Source organism: Cyprinus carpio, chromosome A2 (assembly GCF_018340385.1).
Source record: "Cyprinus carpio isolate SPL01 chromosome A2, ASM1834038v1, whole genome shotgun sequence".
Taxonomy (NCBI): domain Eukaryota; kingdom Metazoa; phylum Chordata; class Actinopteri; order Cypriniformes; family Cyprinidae; genus Cyprinus; species Cyprinus carpio.
Window position 1 is genome coordinate 2,834,254 of NC_056573.1, and position 21,410 is coordinate 2,855,663.

Sequence of the window (21,410 nt, forward strand, 5' to 3'; positions counted from 1 at the left end):
GAAGTAATTTAAAAAACTGGTGCTGGCCCACCTTAAGGACATTACTGGACCCTTACTGGATCCTCTTCAGTTTGCCTACAGAGCAAACAGGTCTGTGGACGATGCAGTCAACATTGGACTGCATTATGTTCTGCAACATCTAGCTGGTTGTGAGGCCATGGCTGTGGCCATCACTGTGGACTTCAGCTCGGCCTTTAACACGATCATTCCAAACCTTCTCCTGCCCAAACTAACTCAGCTCTCCGTGCCCACCTCCATCTGTCAGTGGATCAACAGCTTCCTGACAGACAGGCAGCAGCTAGTGAGGAAAATACACATCCCGCACCCGTATAATCAGCACTGGATCTCCTCAGGGATGTGTTCTCTCCCCACTGCTCTTCTCCCTGTACACCAATGACTGCACATCTAAAGACCCCTCTGTCAAGCTCCTGAAGTTTGCAGATGACACCACACTCATCGGCCTCATTCAGGACGGTGACGAGTCTGTGTACAGACAGGAGGTTAAAGATCTGGCTGTCTGGTGCAGTCTTAACAACCTGGAGCTCAACACGCTCAAAACAGTGGAGATGATCGTGGACTTCAGGAGAAACCCCCCTGCACTCCCCCCACTCACCATCATGAACAGCACTGTGACTGCAGTGGAGTCATTCAGGTTCCTGGGCACCACTATCTCTCAGGACCTGAAGTAGGACATTCACATTGTCTCCATTGTGAATAAGGCCCAGCAGAGGTTGTACTTCCTTCACCAGCTGAGGAAGTTCAACCTGCCACAGGAGCTGCTGAAACAGTTCTATTCCGCCATCATTGAATCTGTCCTCTGCACTTCAGTAACTGTCTGGTTCAGCTCAGCTTCTAAATCTGACCTCAGAAGACTAAAGAGGGTAGTCCGGACTGCTGAGAGAATCATCGGTACAACCCTCCATCCTATTCAAGAACTGTACTCATCCAGAGTTAGAAAAAGGGCTGGCAAAATCACTCTGGACCCCTCACATCAGGCTAAAGAGGGTAGTCCGGACTGCTGAGAGAATCATCGGTACAACCCTCCATTCTCCATTACGGCCAGACACAGGAACAGTTTCTTCCCTCAGGCAATCCATCTCATGAACACTTGACAATAACTGTGGAACACACAACACTATTTATACACTCATACACTTATTTATCTAACACACATACTTAGTCTACATTTCAATTTGTACATAATATACCTGTACATACTAAACTGTCTATTGCAGGCAACCTTTTCAGCATGACGTGCCATTTTTAATTTTTCTGGTTAACCACTGTGCCAACAACCCCCCCCCCCCACCCTTTTTTAATGGATTCTGTATTATATAGAATGCATTAATGCTTTGTACAGTACATACACATTTTTAAATGATACGATTAAAAAAAAATAATAATAATAATAAATAAAAAATTACAGGCCTATTTGATTTTCATGCAAATAGTTTCTGAAGATTTTTTTCATAAATTGTTTTTTAAACTTTTCAAAAGTTTCTTGAATAAAAGATATACAGTGTGACCGTACTGTACACAACACTGTATGTGTGTGTGTGTGTGTGTGTGTGTGTTTGTGTGTGTGTGTTGTTGTGTGTGTGTGTGTGTGTGTGTGTGTTTGGTTGTGTGTGTGTGTGTGTGATAAGGCCAATGCATTCAAACTGTTACACACACACACACACAAACACACACCACTGGCACACAGAGATCTGATTGCGCTGTGCAAAAAGTAACATTCATAAGCTTATAAACTTGTTGTCAGTGCAGCCATGCAACATTTATTAATCGATACTGAATGGCTACATTATATTTCTCTTTGGGGGGGGGGGGGTGTATAGAGGGAAAAACGCACACAATTTACCTCTCTCTCTCTCTCTCTCTCTCTCTCTCTCTCTCTCTCTCTCTCTCTCAAAATCAAGTGGCCATATTTGAGAAGAGAGAGAAAAAAAAGGAGTAGTTTGCATCACTGGATATAGCTGTCAGTAATTTAACATTTCTACCATAAACGTATCGTTAAAAGTTTACTAATATTAAATGATTTGCCGCTTTATCTTACCTCGCTCTCTTTAACGTTAAACTGATGCTTCGCGTTCTGCTTCTATGAACAGTAAACCCCGCCTACTTTGATTTGATTGGTCATCTCAGTCATTTTGACATTGATGAGTTCTGTTAGACTGTTGAGGCTTTGATCTTAAGTGCTGTATGTGCAGCAGTCGCGTGCACATCCGTAGACTAGAGCAAGTTAATTCTCACACTTTAATAGTATTTATAGCTCCTAACAGGCTGTGTCACTATGAGAAGTTATTACCTCAAAATGTACTTCAGTATGCAGTTTTCCCCATTGCTTGTGTGCCAGAGATTATCCCTCTGCGTGCCACTGTTAGCACGCGTGCCGTAGGTTGCCGACCCCTGGTCTATTGTAATATACCTGCACATACAATTGTCAATTTGTATATTGTTATTCCTTACTTACTTGTTCTATTTTTTTTTTTTTTAATTTTTTTAATTCTTTTATTATCTGTGTTTTTGTTCTGTCGCTGTCATTCTGTTGCACTGTGGAGCTTCTGTCACGAAAACAAATTCCTCGTATGTGTAAACATACCTGGCAATAAAGCTCATTCTGATTCTGATTCTGAGGTAGTCGAAAATGCTTTAGAATAGATGTTGTTGAATGTGTTCAAACAACCACTAAAGACCGCCTCCTGTTATTGAAGCATGCTAGCCATCTGAAATCGTAAGTTTGGTTTGATGGCGATAAAAAATGTAAAAAGCACAATGTTCTCTTACCAGTCCTGATTTTGACACAAACCCACAGTTTGGTGTAGTTTTGCAGCTGTCAGAGCAGAAACATAAGCTGCTGCTCTCCGTATCATTTTCCATTGTCTCTTTTAGCATTCATATGTAAATTGCACGAGCTTATTTCACAATATTAGATTGAAAGGTAAGAAAAAAAAAACATACATACAGTACACCCACCTATAGACTCTTACCACAAAGAAATCAGGAAAGTGGTCGAATATGACAAAAGAGATGGATTAAAACACCTGGTGTAAATGGGAATGTGTCTCCCTCATCTACTTGTGATCCGACTGACCAGACGCATGTTAATACCAGGTGTGAACACAGCTTATGACAAGGAACGCATAACTGAGAACTCTGGAAAAGGCTGCAGAAAAGGGAATCTTCTGGTTTGATGCAGGGAGTCTGAGATCCCGTTTTGTAGATATGAACAGCTTGGGTGCTGATAGTACACAAGTTTGGTTTGAGATGGATATGACCTCATCTGTAGCAGATATGGGTGCTGACTCAGGGTCCATGGTCGGCATGAGTGTGGACTCATGGCTGTGAACGTGACAGCAGATGGAGGTGAGAAATCTGGCATTCTTGGGCCAAAGTGAGGGAAAAGAGTGAACACCATTCAACATGACTTCGCCTGTAATTGCAACATTTAAACAAATATATTTGAGAACAGTCTCATTAAAATCTACCAAATGAGAAATCTTACAAAACCAGGCCAGTTGGAAAAATGTGCATGTAGTGGCATTTCTGCAGAATGATATCACGTAGCTTTTTGGATGTTTTGCGACACTTTCAAAATGAAATGTTCAGCAAGTGGCACTAAAAGGATGTTTAATTGTATCCAAAACAGATGCAAGGTTAATTGTCTGTATTGCGGCCGTTTTGAAATGAAATGTCCAGTGAGTGGTGCTAAAAGGTCAGTGCTCTATTGCAGCTAAAAAAATAAATAAATAAATAACGCACCTACACCAAACCTAAATGACAGTGTTGTAGGGGCAAGCAACCCACACATCACTGATACATAATTCACACATCAGCGACATACACACACATTAAGAGTTGGAGAGTTTTGTTGATGCGTAGTTAAGATGCAGAAAGTGAGAAAAGAATAAAGACACGACTGTTCTGGTCTGATGCAGCAATCTTGACTCCATAGCTTATAAAAGCTACAGTGTTAACAAAAGTAATTGTGAGATAAAAATGCATTTGCTGAACCTACCATGCCATTTTAACGTGCTTCTACACGTCTTTGAGCTCTTTCATCATGACTCATGTTTCATGGGACTCACACATGAGCACTTCTCATCATAAGAGCAATTCTGTACCGGGTGCGCTACAGAGCAAGTTTACTTAGTCAGAAAAGCCATACAAATACAGATGGTTACGTGATACAGACATGGCAATGTGTTAGTTTATAAATCACACACTATGGTGGAAGTGTTTTGAGGTCATAATATGGTATCATGTGAAGTATCTTGCAAAAAGAAGTATTTATTAATGGATAATTTGCCCTTGTAATCATAATTTACATGAACAGGAATTAAAGTTGTTGGTGATTTACTGCCAGTAGCATTCATTTCAAATGGGAAACTGCAGTGAATTGTATGTATAGGTACATTTTGGAGTGGTAGAGTAGTAAATGTAGATAGATGCATGTTTTCGTATGCCTCTGTGTGTCTCAGTCCTTGACTAAGAGAGGACAGTTTGCTTGCTGGGTTCATAGTTGATGGTTGTGCATTCTTCAGCAGAATGACATAAAGTTGGAACCCAAGTATAGTTGAATAATCACAAGAACAGACAAATCTGTTAAAGCTACCTACATTCATTTTTATGGCTCTTAACTATGGAAGCAGATTAGTCTCAAATATAATTCATGCAAAAAACACGATTCACACATGCGTAGACAATTTCACATGCATGAAACCTAATTCACGTACACACACAAAAAAAAAAATCACGTGCATGAAAAAAAAAATATATTTACAAAAAAGCAATTCACATGCGCAAAATAAAATTATATATTCATAAAATACATTTCACAAATGCAAAACACAATTCGTAGATATACAACTGTGCACAAAAACCTTTGAATGTTTAAAATGTACGAGTGTCAGAATGTACAAATCGTCATTTACTACGAATCCACTCGGATTTGTGTGTGTGTGTTTTTGAGACTTTCCTGGCAGAGCTCTCTTCCCACGTGGCTCTGTCGTACTCTTTAGCCAATCAGATGCGAGCTTACCATTCAACCAATCATATCATAAGCCACTGAGAGTGCATTCAAGGAGAGTAGTTTTGCACATGTTCAGATGTTCAGGGATTACTGATGTAAAGGCTTAATTTCCATTCTAATTAATCCATATTGCGCAAAAGGTGCGCAGAATCGTGCTCCTTGAATGCACTCTCAGTGGCTTATGATATGATTGGTTGAATGGTAAGCTCGCATCTGATTGGTTAAAGAGTACGACAGACCCACGTGGGAAGAGAGCTCTGCCAGGAAAAGTCTCAAAAACACACACACACACAAATCCGAGTGGATTCGTAGTAAATGACGATTTGTACATTCTGACGCTCGTACATTTTAAACATTCAAAGGTTTTTGTGGACAGTTGTATATCTACGAATTGTGTTTTGCATTTGTGAAATGTATTTTATGAATATATAATTTTATTTTGCGCATGTGAATTGCTTTTTGTGAATATATATTTTTTTTACACGCACGTGAATTTTTTTTGTGTGTACGTGAATTAGGTTTCATGCATGTGAAATTCTACGCATGTGTGAATCGTGTTTTTTGCGTGAATTATATTTGAGACTAATCTGCTTCCATACTTAACTCTTACTGTATACAATAATTATCTCATTTATCTATTTGTTAGAACACTGGGAGAGACATCTGAGACAAAGTTGGTATTTAAATAAAACATAATGACAACTCAGTTAAGTTTTCTAAAAAGAACAATTTATGAACGATGCAATTTTTCTCTGGGCTATAGTTTATATAGTTATATAATTTCAGAATGATTATATCAAAGCCCCTGAGATTGTGTTTGGGGAAGATTAATCACAAATGTCTTTCCCTAGCAAACTGTTTTGGACAATTACCCAGCTACAGATTTCATTAATATTTTGAACACATACTGAAAAATGTCTGTTATGCAATGGTGGGACAGAACCCAAGACACTGTACTAGTATTACACTCAAATACATGCTGTTATATAGTGGATGCGTATTACTGTTTGTGCAGCATGTTATATAGCCTACTACATGTTTTTTTATATCAGTTTAGAATCAAAGCGAATAAGCTACAACTCTTAAAGAAGAAACAGACATATGGATATGAGGAAATTGTAATGTTTATTAGACTTGCTGACTACTAGTTCTTCTACTACTTAACTAATAGTAGTTGTCACCTTGATTTAGTTCCTGGTTTCTTGTACATCATGTATAAGCCCACATGTACTCTGTGGCTTTCGTTACTTGTTCTTTTCAATATTTGTTGAACAACTGGCTACTATATTACACAACAAACTGAATAGAGTATATATTTCATGTTTTCTGACATACCTTCAGCTTTAATGAATTCAGTTCACCTCTACCGATCCAATCAGCAGCAACAGATTTCAGGTCATTGCACATGCCTATGAGGAATGCACATAATTTTCATACTTGAGCCTGAAAGCACATTACAAGCAGCACTTGAGATAATGTTTGGATGTTTCTCAGGTGAGCAAAACTCGCAGTCAACCCTCCCCGGAGGAGGTTAACTGTAGAAAGCAGGTTGCCATGGCAATCCTCGCTGCTAGAGAGATGCCAAAAATAAAAAAGCTGAAAATTCTAGGTTAGTGCATCCCTGACTGAACTGACATTACTATGCTTGTTATTTTATAATGCCATTTTTTTTGTGGCTGTATAATAGTTTCCAAGTATTTTACCTCACTTGCAACCATCTTATCTGACAACAATGGTGAAAATTGGTCCCCTGGTTGCGTAGAAAAGTATTATTATATCAAGCTGCATGAGTTGAGATATCATTCATGTTTGTTGCACAGCCAGTGTAGACGACTTACTGTAAGTGCTACATTTTAAAACTTCTGTTCAAATGACAAAATATGATCATCAGTAAAAGTGATGGTTATTAAGTGGTAAAAAAAAAAAAAAAAAAAAAAAAAAAAAAAAATTAAAAAAAAAACCCTTTGGATATTGTTATGTTGGCTAGTTGGTGATTTTATTGCCATCAGAATCCAGAATTTTGTTGTTGTTGTTTTCTCCCACCACACATAAAAATGTATGGCAGAGTTACCACAATTTTTTTTTGTTGTTGTTGTTTTTTAGCAAAAAACAAAGTTGTGTGGTAATTTATTTGTGTCTAGAATCCAGAATTTGAGTTTACAAGTTGTGTGGTAATTTATTTGTGTCTAATGTGAATGCATTTTAAAAATAGACTTTCCTGCAAACTGTTTAGAAAATCATATTAGGTCACCTCTTCATTACAGCAAGTGGGAGGAAAAAGAAAAAAAAAAAAGTTATTTTATTTTACAGTAAACTTTTAAAATGTGTGTGTGTGTGTGTATGTGTGTATATGTATATATATATATATATATATATATATATATATATATATATATATATATATATATATAATATATATATATATATATATATATATATACTGTATATAAATAGGGACAGCCAAGTCACAGAAACTTCTAAGACTGTCCATTTTAATACCAACATCAGGAAAGATACTTGGATAAATTTATCAGCTCAATTACATTGGGGATTATTATAAATCACCCCTATAAACATGTAGTTAATTTTTATTATTACTTAAAATGAAAACAATAAATGGACACTTCATATTCAGTGTCTTTAATTAATACATTTAAATTAATCATTTGATAAAATGCACTTATTGTGTACATAAATGTTTTACATTTTTCTTGAATTTAAAAATACCTTTAATTGCATCCATAATTAATTTCTGTAGCTACATATATAATTACACTGTCAACTCTACTTTACCTCATAGGGCTGTCAATCAATTACACTTTTTAATAGATTAAATTTAATTGGTTAAAATGTTTTATTTAATGAATTGCATGCTGTGCCCAATACTTAATCGCCAATTAATCACACACCAATTTGGGCAGATAAATTAGCCCTCAAAAGATGATTTAAAATCTTTATTGTATTTGCATTGAATAGACATTACAAAAAAATAAATAAAATAAAATAAAATAAATAAATTAATTAAATAAAATTTGGTTACACTTTATTTTAAGGTGTCCTTGTTACAGTGTAATTATACATTTAAGTACTGATTAATATTTATTAACTACATGTACTTACTATATGGTTAGGGTTAGGATTTGGATTTGGCTTAGAGTTACTTGCATGTAATTATGCATAATTAATTGTTATTATAATAGCAAGTATACATATGTAACGTGTCACAGGGACACCTTAAAATAAAGTGGCATCCAAATGTTTTTATTAAACAGGATTTATTACACATAAACGTTTAAGGCTGCAATGTGGTCATAGCATTGAAATTATAAAAATAAAATAAAAAGTAAATAAATAAAAAAATTATACTCTAAATATGAGACTAAAGGTCACTGCAAGTGAGTCACTGAGTCACTCATTCAATCGATTAAACAGCTGATATGTATATATATATATATATATATATATATATATATATATATATATATATATATATATATATATATATATTATATATATATTTTTTTTTTTTTTTTTTTTTTAGAAATAAAGCAAGTGAATGTGTCACTGAATCTTTGACTCCTGATTCGTTTTAAAAATATGGAATCATTCAGTAACAAAACATTGTGTGTTGTTCAAAGGCACATTTAGTGGATGTTCATAGCCAGTTATACTGACTTAATTGAATGTGCTATTAGGGATGGCACCAACTAGCGATTAATGACATTGGTTTGTTGACAACAAATGACATGTTGGGTCTGCGTTGACTAGTTGTGGATCACATGTCTTTCGTTGTGCTCGTTGTACTTGAGGACAGCAGGAAGAACATTCTTCCATTCGACAAGATGTGGTTTATTTTCACAAAGCTTTTACAAGCACTGCAGTGCTGGTTCTACAGACATGTGACATTGTCTGAGTTCATTCAGTGTTCACATATGAGACACAATTTGTGTAAACCGCTACAAGGCTATCCAGTGTGGACAGGAGCTAAAACAAGACAATACAGCTATAGTGAGTCTTCAGTGAAGATATACACACTTCATCCCCTCACAGACTCTACATTAATGCAGCACTGACTCATTTACATACAGTAAACCTGACTGGCCAGCTGGGTCACTAGTCGTGCAAGTCCTAGGTACTATGCATTTAAAAGTCCATACACTGATACATAAACATTTATGTATATACAGTGTATGTTTCAACAGAGGACAGGGGCATTAATGCAGGAAGGTGTACAAGATTTTGTAATGTGTGAAGTGTACAGTGTGTCAGTCTTGAAGAGGAGATTCTTTGTTGTTTAGATGCAAACTTTTATTTAATTTAGTAATTATCATTTTGTCACCTGATGTGATATTTGCCTTGACCCCTGTGCCATTACTCCATTCGAGTATATGATCCTGGCCACCATCATAGCCAACTGCATCGTTTTATCCCTGGAACAGCATCTTCCTGGTGAGGACAAGACACCTATGTCCAAAAGGCTGGTAAGCATTAAAAACATTGATAAATTCACATTTTACATAAGCATAACTGAACCTTTCAAAACTCTTGCTATTACTAATGCTACATATGATCTAAATTACTGGATTCCCAGAGTACAAAATAAAATGCATACTGTTACTAAGAAGCTAGTGGCAACCGACATCACCTGCAGAAGAAATCTGTGGCCACGGTTTTGCAATTCGCCCCCTCAATTTATAAACCATACTCACAAATGAATTCCCACTTTAATGCATTAAGATAATAAAAGACCAAACTCAGTATACATCTTACTGATGCTACAAACTATGCACAGGCAAGCTGATGAGGCCAGAAACACTGAATGTGGCTTAAGGGACAAATACAGTGTTTATATATATATATATATTTATTTTTGAGATGTAGATAAAAAGTTTGGAAACATTACTATTTTTAATGTTTTTGAAATAAGTTTCTTCTGCTCATCAAGCCTGCATTTATTTGATCAAAAATACAGAAAAAAAAAACAGTATTATTGTGAAATATTATTACAACTTAAAATAATAGTTTCCTATTTGAATATACTTTAAAAAAAAATATTTATTCCTGTGATGCAAAGCTGAATTTTCAGCATCATTACTCCAGCCTTCAGTGTCACATGTAACATCCAGTCTATCACATGATCATTTAGAAATCATTCTAATATTCTGATTTATTATGAGTGTTGGAAACAGTTCTGCTGTCTAATATATTTGATGAATAAAAGGTTAAAAAGAACTGCATTTACTCAAAATAAAAAAAATTATAATAATATATATTCTAATAATATATTTTCTTTACTATCACTTTTTATAAATGTAACACATCCTTGCTGAATAAAAGTATTGATTTTATTTAAATAAAGAAAGAAAAAAAAATTACTGACCCCAAATTACTGACCAGTAGTGTATATTGTTATTACAAAATATTTATATTTTAAAAAACATATCTTCATTTTTTTTTTTTTTTTTTTTACTTTTATTCATCAAAGTATCCTAAAAAAGTATCACATGTTAAATAAATATTAGCAGTAAAAATATTAAGCAGCAGAACTGTTTCCAACTTTGATAATGAATCATCATATTAGAATGATTTCTAAAGGATCATGTGATAATGATCCTAAAAATTCAGCTTTGCATCACAGAAATAAATGATAATTTAAAGTATAATATTTAAGCTAAGCTTTTAAATTGTAATAATATATCACAATATTAAATTTTTTTTCTGTATTTTTGATCAAATAAATGCAGGCTTGGTGAGCAGAAGAAACTTCTTTCAAAAACATTAAAAATAGTAATGTTTCCAAACTTTTGGTCTGTACTATATATATATATATATAAAGCCAAATTTGGAATACAGTTTATTAAAAATATGTTCTATGTAAAGGAAAGCAGATGTGGCCAGAATATGAATGCAATGTAAGGTGTATACTGAGTTTTAGTATCACTGCATTGAGACACGTTAAGCGCTTTCTTTCTAATAGTTTTCTATGGGAGGAAAATGCTTAAGATGCAGTTCAGTGCATTGCATTCATATATTCGTCAGTCAGTTTTCGCTGGTTTTTATTTTAGGACATTAAGCCACGTTGAGCATTTATAAAAAATAAAAAAAATAAATAAAAAATAAAAAAACTTTGTAAACCCATGGGAACAGATTGTAAAGCATTGACGCGATTTATGAATTTGTGGGTATGGATTGCAAAATCTGAAGGTACGGTTTACAAATCTAGAAGCACAGATTAGGAACTCATGGGTATGGTTTATTAATCTATGAGCATGATTTGGAAACAGTCGAGGAAACAGTTTAAGAATTTGTGTGCAGTTTATAAACTGAGGGGACAAACTGCAAAACCATGGCCACAGATTTGTGGGTCTTTTTTTCTTCTTCAGGTGATATCCCGGGCTCTGTAAATTTTGAAGTTTGATATCATTATAAAATCTAAATTAGAATGTGCCTTTCTATATTACTTATTATTATATTCTCTTTCAATTGTTTTGTTTAATCATTTGATCTTTTTCTTTATCATTGGGTCCATTAGGAGAAGACCGAGCCTTATTTCATTGGGATCTTCTGTTTTGAGGCTGGTATCAAGCTGGTGGCGCTCGGTTTTGTTTTTCATAAGGGTTCCTATCTCAGAAACGGCTGGAATGTAATGGACTTCATTGTTGTGCTAAGTGGGTAAGTGACATTCATATTTTTCTTTCTCCACACTGATTTTGATACTTCAGTGCTAGGAATAGTTTGAGATTACAGGCGTGTGCTTGTATGTTAGGCATGGCCTGTAGTTTGTATCTGCTCCTCGATTTCTGCTTGCACAATCATGAGCTCCCTAAGCACTTCTCCACTGGATTTGATTCTGCTGATCTTAAATCACTCACTTCTGATTGAGAGAGTGAGTCTATTCATATTTACCCTTCTGGCAGTTCTGGATCCCAAAATGCAGCTATTTTTATGACGTATTACGTGTGTGTGTGTTCAGTTTTCCTCAAAACCCCAAGCATTCCCATAGGAATGGAGGCTTGTTTCCACCACTGAAACATTTTTATTTATTTTTTTAAGAAGGCAATTGTAACATTTTTTTCTCGCAACTCTGACTTTTTTTCTAATTGCACATTTATATGTCACAATTTTGACTCTGTGAAATATAAACTTGCAACTGTAATAAAATAGCCAGTCTTTTTTTATTTATTTTTATTTTTTTTTAACTTTTATTGGACTTTAACTCTCAATTGCAAGTTTATATCTCACAATTCTGAGATTTGTGAGAAAATATTCAGAGTTGTGGGATACAAACAGAAATCAGAATTGTGAGCTTATATCTCGCAGTTCTGACTTTATTACTCACAGTTGTTATGAGTTTATATCTCACCATTCCGAGAAAAACATCAGAATTATGAGAAAAAAAAAAACAGAATTATGAGATAAAACGTTGCAATTTCCCTTTTTTTATCCAGTGGCTGAAAAAGGCTTCCACATGCTGGTCTGTAGAATGATGCATTAATATAGAAAAAACTGTAAATAATAGATAAACTGCAAAATGGGTTCCAAGTTATCAATGGCTTAAGGCTTTTCATTTAAACCATTTGCACGAGTTCTGTCAGTAGTGGGCATTGATGCAACCTAAGCAATGACATGCATCCGAGGAAGTTAGTGAGGGAAGGGACTAGAATGCAGTACTGTTCACTGCCTGCTTATCTGCTCTACAGAAGAGATGTGTGTCTTGGCTACAGGACGGTGTGTTTGAGTAGACTGTGAACAGCAGAGGCATGATTCCTCATCAAGGAACTGTTCTTATTCCCCTTTACCTCAGTTCCATATTTCCTTCCAAGTTCTCAGATGAAATATTTCACGATAGTTTACCTTTAATTGAATATTTTCATGTACAAGTTCGGCAAGAAGTAACGATTGTTTTACGAGATGCAGACATGGAAGAGGCTGACAATTAACTGAACATATACTTGCTTAGTTAGTGACACCTACATTTAAAACTTTCTTTTAATATGGCAACATGATAACAGAAACCCATCCGCTATCAGCCAATCATATTTAGTAAGCTTGATGACATCATCCATAGCAACGAGGTCAACCCCACACTTTCCTTTAGCTTAAGGTTTCTCCCCATTTCTTAGTAAAAGCTGCTCTCAGCCGCTTTGTGAATGGGTTTTAAGAGGAAAGTTTTACTCTAGAACTTTTTCTGCTATTTAGGAGAACTCTTAGTGCTCAGATAAAATGTTTGGTGAATGCAGCCTCAGATTTATGGCGTCAGTCAATGAGGTCTGTAAAAGCTGGAGAAAGCAAGAATGGCATGCAGTTGCTCATTTTGCTTTGTTTCATTGGCAGTCGTTTCCAGAAAAAAAAAAAAAAAAAATTGAGCCATAAAGACCATGTGACTGATCACACTATAGATGCATCAACTCCTTGCAAAGAAAACACTTTTCGAAATAACAGAAGCCTATTTCACGCTGTTAAGAGCTCGCCCAAAATACCAGTGAAGCATCCACTAAAATATAATGAAATGTTTGGTATTTTGTCTACTTTTGAATGGCTGTGAATGGAGAAAGATGCTTCTCTGCACACATAATAGCCTGTGCTAGCCAGCCAAACCCTGACTCCTATTGTCAGTGTAATGTGGGTGTCTACAGCAAGAAATGATTTTGCACCCTAGCTTTTATCCATTTAATAGATGAAATTATGACAAATTATGCCAGATCTTTTTCTTTTTTTCACATTTTAATAGATGTTGTTAAAAGGTGGGAAACGATCTGACATTGATTTTAACACACATTGCATCAATGAAAGGTGTAATTTCTATAAGGTTGCATAGACATTTTTAAGTGCATCCAATGGGCTGCATTCATAAAACATGAGCAGAACATATTCCTGTGTAAACTGTTCATAAATATACTTTCAAATTAATCGCAGAATGGTTTTAAGAGAAATTTGTTTTGCTTGTGTTTCATGAATGAGGCTGATGTTATGTGTTATATCTGATCTTATGTACTTGTTTGGCTTTAAACGATCCACTTTAACAATGTCTTGATATGTTAGTAGACAACCTTATTATCTATTTTGTCTATAAATGCCAGTGTTTCTCCTAAATATCTCTCTTAGAATGGCTGATAAAATCGAAAGCGATTATCCCTGCTACATACAGTACAGTATCTGACACACTTTTGGCTCCAACATACCTGACCTCCTTAAAAACAGCGAAAGTAAGTCAGACTTAAAAGAAAACTACATGTGTCATTCCACTCATCTGGGAACTGAAACAAGGCCAGTAGGCCATTGCTTGTGGCTTTCATTTCATCTGAAATTAATGATTAGCTGCAAGCGAATCTGCTGGGACAGAGCCAATTTGATATTTTTTCCTTCACATGTCCTCTGGGAACATATGGAGAAACTTTGCATTTGACATGATAAAACAAATACGAGTATGATAACACTGAAGTGACAGCTCACACACAGCTCTCTCGCCGCGCTGCTGGATGTTTCCTTCAAGTAATATTTGAGACTGTCAACATGCAGAGTACAGAGATGCAGTCTGAAATGTCTTTTCCAACGTAAAAAGCATTGCATTAGCTGTCCCTGCTGAAGAACAGCTTATAGGTCAACATGCTAGTTAGTGCTAGTTTAGTTCACCTGCGAAATATGTGACGATGTGAACCAACATGACGATTCTAGTTGACCATGAAAGCATTTCTGGTTAAGCTAGGTTAAAAGCCTGATGGGAACACCAGCATGCTCAGGTCTTTTCAACAGGCACATCAGAATACAAGTGTCAAAAAACATCCCAAAACCACTGACGTCGTGATCCTATAAAGACAATATTCGGACAATATATGAACAGTAACTACAGTCCCATAAGCCATAAATCTCTCCAAGTCATTTTAAACATTTGACTACAACATATTATTATATGAACATGCAGTATAAACCAGGGGAAGCATTCAGAATAATTGCATCAGTGTCATCAGAAATGCTAAAAGTTCCCAGTGGCGTGCTGTTGCATGTTTAAAACGTTTTTGTTTTTTTGGTTAAAAATGAATATGGTGGTGATGGTGTTCTTGCCTAACTGTAATAGATCTAATGGGGCGTTTTATGTAATCTTACAGTACAATTCTGTTAAATGTCCTGCTTTCTGTGGAGAAAAAGAACCAGTCATCATATAATTTACAATGAAAAAAAAGGAAATTTCCATTCCCAGAAATCTCTATGTGAGATCTCACATTTGATGATTTTTCATTGAATAACGAGGTTTCTTTCTACTTTTCTTATCTTGTGTATTCTTTTCTTTTGTGAACATTAGGGTTTTTGCTTACATCATATGTTGTTAAATGAATGTTTATGACATTATTTTACTGTCATTTGTTACCATGATGGTGTTTTGTGTTTGTTTGTGTATCTGACACTGTGTGGTCCTTCTATATATTAGTATTTTCCTCCTCAGCTCGCTGAAAATCTAGTTGTGATGAACTTTGATCATGTGTCTTTCTTATCACCGCCTGTGTTTTTAAGGTGGTTGTCAGTATTTTTATATATATATATATTATATATATTTATATAATATATATATATATATTAACTTTACATTTAAGTTCAAGCTGTAACAATTGGTTCAAATTGCTAATTTTTTTTTTTTTTACAGTAGTTCTGACATCCACAGCTGTCTTTCACTGAATGTGCGTTCCAGTTCATATACTTATGCACTATTCTATGCCATGTGGATGCAATACTTAGTGTGCAATATTGGACACTTCATGCGCTCGACTGTCGCAGCTTTAATTATGGTTTAGTACTTGGTGCATAAGAATGTGCATAGTGTATAGTGTCTCATTTAAGACACAACTTGATTTTTTTATTTTATATATATACTGTGTATATATATACAGTATATATAATCATGTCCGTAAATTTTACATGTGAGTGCTTAGGAGTGATTGCAGCTTGTTGCTACAGTAAATACTGCTTTCGTGTAGAATCTGATATCAAGCATGATTGATATTTTGAACTGATTTTAGAACACATTGTTTTCATTTATCGTGCGTCTCCTAGCAACAAACTGCATGTTTCAGCATGAGTTTGTTGTATTCAGAATGACTTGAAAGTCTGCTAGTTCTTCAGTGTATGATGATACATTTTTCTCTATAACCATTTACAAATCTGCAAAGTGCATGATACCTGAAGTCGATTTAAAACGAGTCCTCTGCAAGCGATGTGCAATTTTATGATTCGGCCACAGATGGCGATAGAGAGGCAAAAGTTGCATAGTGCTGTTACCGATTATATGTTATGAATTCAGATATTCCATAGAAACCTATGCGTCAAGTGTGAATATTTTACAGTTTGTCAGGACTTCGACTGCATGGACAACAGGGCGCTACTTTAAAGCTGCATGAGCGTACAGTGTGCTCAGATGTTCAGAATCCACCATAGACTCGGCATGAAGCCTTTCTTTCATAGTGTGTGAAACATGAAGCATTTGCTGCAGATATGCTGATGATTCACCACTAAGTGTTGATAATGTTATTCCTCCATCTTCCTCCATCCCCCTCCCCGTTGACTGGCTCTCAGAGCTCAGTTCAGCGCTGTGTGTAGGTGTTCATGTGTGGGTGAGCCCATATTCATTTCATGTTTGCATTTCAGCTTTTTCACTGACAGGTACAAAGAAACCAAATTGTGAAATAATTAATAGTGTTTGGTCATGTTACACTGATTGGTAGAAGTGTGTGGAATGACACAAAGGTACAAACGTAATTGATCATTATGACTTACACAAAACAAAATCAGTTCAGTTAAAAAAAGCCTTTGTGTTAAAGACACTACAGTAAATACATAAAACATTGTTAAGCCTAAGGAAACACGCAAAGATTTTTATTAAAAAGACTCTCCTATGGTTTAAATGCAGTTCATTTAGTACTTTGTCCATTGATTGATCAGCAAGCATTACATAAGTTCTTTTGAATCACAGACAGAAAAAAGCTCCCGTAAGAAAAGCGTATGTTTATAAAAAGGCATAATGAAGCAGGCCCCTCTCTGATCCTGTAGCCGATATGAAGGATTTGTTGATGCAAATCATGATGTACAACAGTACGGACGTGCTGCAGCTCTGGAGGCTACAGAAAGATTCACAACCTTGAATTTTCACACCATTTACACCCCCGAGCAATGCTTTCATCCACTCACCCACTCACTCGCTCCACGGCTTGCTCTCTTTCTGACACTCGCTTTTTCCTTTTTCCTCTTCCATACTGTAATTAATATTCTCTTATTCAAATTGATCCCTGAGTTCATGACTTTAGGTTCCTCCTGAACATTAGCATTTGTGCTCACAGATACTGTTGTCTAATGTATTTGTCACTGTATCGTCTCTGGGAAGTGTGCACACTGTAGCAGCTCTCAATAATCCTCACAGCGCACGCCAAAGTACACACTTCCCATTTCTTTTGTGAGGTTGTTCACATGACCTTTTAAATGCAGCACATACAGTATCTGACCTGCATGCCCCTGATATATTATCAGTGCATCAACTAATTTAAAGTCACCATGAAATCAAAATCTGCATTTTTTTTTTTTTTTTTTTTGTAATATTGCAGTTTATTATAAATGATTTATCTGTGTGCACCATACATTTTTTCAAATGCATGTGCCCTCATAATCTCTTCTCTTTTTGATGAAGTGTGACAATAAACTCATATTAAGATCCAGCGATAGCACGCGACAACGATTTAACGGTCCAATCAATTCCAGGTGGACAAAATCAAGTCCTCACCGTTTCTCGTTCAAGAAGCTGTTTCACATGGATATACCTCACAATAGGGAAGAAAAGACGATTTCAACTTCTGCAGACTTTCATTATTATTATTATTATTATTATTATTATTATTATTATTATTATTATTATTATTATTTTGCATTTATTGTTGTTATTTTTTTTTTTTTTGTTATTTTTATTTTTTTGCATCATTTTTAGTAGTTTTTGTTTTTTTATTTTATTTTATTTTTTTCACAAACGGTCCTCATTTAGATATAAAGGGTCTTTTTTCTCTGATTTGAGCACTGTTGGAAGGGGCGTGTCTGCTGTGAGACTTCAGTGTAAACACCCACTGCTGTGATTGGCTAACATCTTTGCATATGCAATGAGCATTACATCTGGAATTTTTACTATTAAGTGCCCCCAAGATGAACTAAAAGTGTTGATTGTAGCATTATATTTAGACCCACTCCCGTCGCATTGAAGGTTGCAGAGCTGTAACACAGTCATGTCTACTGAGCTCACAATGCGTCTCACCAATGCTTTCAATAAACTGCAATATCACGCATATTTTCATCATAAGTATCTCGGTGAAAACATGATGTAAATCAGAGAATCGGTGAGCAGTGGAAACTGTCACTGATTATAATGGGAGTTTTGGTGAAAATGCAGAAAACAAACCACTGAAAGGCTCATGCTGTTACAGCGAATATAAAGAGAATGATTTTTGATCACTTTCTGTATAGAAGTAATATAAATAAATAAATAAATAAATATAATCTACAAATATAATATATGACCCTGGAGCACAAAAGCAGTCATAAGTAGCACAGGTATATTTGTAGCAATAGACAACAATACATTGTATGGGTCAAAATTATCAATTATTTTATTTATTTATTTATTATATATATATATATATATTATATATATATATATATAGATATATATATATATATATATATATATTTATATATATATATATATATTTTTTTTTTTGTGCCAGAAATCATTAGGATATTCATGTTCAATGAAGATATTTAGTAAATTTCCTACCGTAAATATATATGTATATTCATTTTTATTTTTGTTATTAATTAATATTTTTAGTAAATTTCCTACCGTAAATATATATATAAAATAAAATAAAAAATATTTTGATTTTATTTTCAAATAGTTTTATCTCAGCCAAATATTGTCCTCCTAACAAACCATACATCAATGGAACGCTTAGTTATTCAGCTTTCAGATGACGTATAAATTCTAGATTTTAAAAAAAAGACCCTTATGACTAACACTTTAGAATATTTTTGAAGCATTTATTCATATAACTTATTCATATAATACATTAACTTGAAAGGCTAGAAATGTATTAGTTAATTACACCTAAAACATTAAGTAAGGTTCATGAACTTTGTAAAGTTTTATTATATCACATTTTGTTATATAAAATGATTATAAAAAGAACTGTTTTAACATCTGAACATCTATTGTCGCTAGAGAGCATCACAACATTTGAGGAGCCATAATGTATATATAATATATCATAAGTAAACTTGTTTTGCAGTTTTCTGTCTTTCATAAAGTGCAATTCATGAATAATTTTATAATTCAATGCTAAAGCATGCAGTTTTGAAAAATGTCATGTTAAATGTTCCTACCGTAAATATATATATAAAAGGAAAAGGATCTGTGTGGTGAAAAAAATAAATAAAAGGAAAAGGATCTGTGTGGTGAAAGGATCTGTGTGGTGAAAAAAATAAAGGGATAGTTAGCCCAAAAATGAAATTCTGTCATCATTTGTGCTGAACACAAAATATATTTTGAAGAATGTCGGCAACCAAACAGCTGACTTCCATTGTACAGAATAAACAAAACAATGGAAGCCAATGGGGACCAGAAACTGTTTGGTTACCAACCATTCTTCAAAATATCTTCTTTTGTGCTCAGCAGAAGAAAGAAACTCTTACAGGTTCAGAACAACATGAAGGTGAGAAAATGATTACAGAATTTCCATTTTTGGGTGAACTTTCCCTTTAACTTTCCCTTTAACAGTTGTGTGGACGAAGCCTTATTTCCCGTTTCCTCTGTGTGTTTGTTTTTGGCTGCAGGATTCTGGCCACTGCCGGCTCTCATATGAATATCCCTGTGGACCTGAGGACCCTGAGAGCTGTGCGTGTGCTCAGACCCCTCAAACTAGTCTCCGGTATCCCTAGTAAGTAACTCAACCCATGCACCAAATCAACAATTATCAAAATCAATGTCATCTTATTTGGTCAATATTTGGTTTTAAATAGCTTTTTGGCAAGAAGTACTTTGCACTAATCCAGATGACTTCCACCAGGTTTACAGATAGTTCTGAAGTCCATTATTAAAGCGATGGTGCCGCTGCTGCAGATCGGTCTTCTGCTGTTCTTTGCCATCCTGATGTTCGCTATCATCGGTCTGGAGTTCTACAGTGGCAAATTACACCACACTTGCCTGCCCTCTCCAGATATACTCGGTATGGAGAAACTTTCAGCCTTTAACTGAAATGAAACAGGAATGCTGGACATTTCTAACACAATGTACTGTAGTTGCCATGTGGTATGCAATTTGTAATCTGCCATCTTTGATCTTGAGTGCTCAGTTCTGCTGCCTATCACTCAAACGCCACTGGAAAATCTGATTATGACGAATGTGATTGGCTGGAGGCACCACAGCTCCTCACTCCTTTGTTTTACACTCCCAAAAAGAAGCAGTGTAGGCACAACATCTCATTTTATTAGTAATCTTATTTCATCAGAATACACAGACGTTTTTGAATGGCCATCAGTGGAGAAAGATTCCAGCATGCACCATGCACATTGCTTCCACTGTGACTGAGGTGAAATCTAAGGTGTTTCCCAGTCGAAATTCTGGGTTCTAGTATGGCTGCATCGAAGGTTGTCTCAGGTTGAGGGATGCTTGGAAGGCAGCCTTCGTTTTGCACTCTTCATTCAGCATATTTTGATCATTCATCAAGTGTATCCTCCTCTGTGTCCTATCACCCACAGTCCTTAGCACACAATTATGAAAAAGAATTTGCAGAAAATGAGTCGGCACTGAGCTCGTCCAATTTCATTGTGAAATGCAAGACAAAAAGGCGTATGCTTGCTTTTGTTTTGTTGTAGGTTAATCACAAAGCACTGGGAGAACACAGGCGGTTGTTATTCATTGTATTACACTGTACTGTAATTTCCCCAAATTAATTTTTAAAAGTAATTTAATGCTGTGACATTGCCATAAAACATTTATGACATCCCCATGTGGACTTGCTAAACTGTCTCCCCAGCAAACAAAAATGTTTTGATAACATTCCCATTAAGTCATTATTTCTGAATGTTCTCTAAACGTCCAGTTTTTTTCTTCTTCTTCTTCTTCTTCTTCTTGGGAACATTCCAGTTTATCATCTTGCAAACATTATGACAATTGTGACAAAAAAAAAAAAAAAAAAACATTAGTTAAACATCAAACTGAAACGTTTCAAAAAAACATAGAAATATTGTTTATGTGTTAACATTCCCATTAGGTAATGAACATGTTATTTCTGAAAGTTCCTTGAATGTCCATTTTTTTTTTAAATGTTTTTTTCTTGATTATACAGATATTGAG

General features: G+C 35.1%; 1 pseudogene; it reads left to right on the forward strand.

Annotated features, from left to right (window-relative positions):
• LOC109062533 overlaps positions 1-21,410 on the forward strand; it is an 82,297-nt pseudogene that overhangs the window by 5,951 nt on the left and 54,936 nt on the right.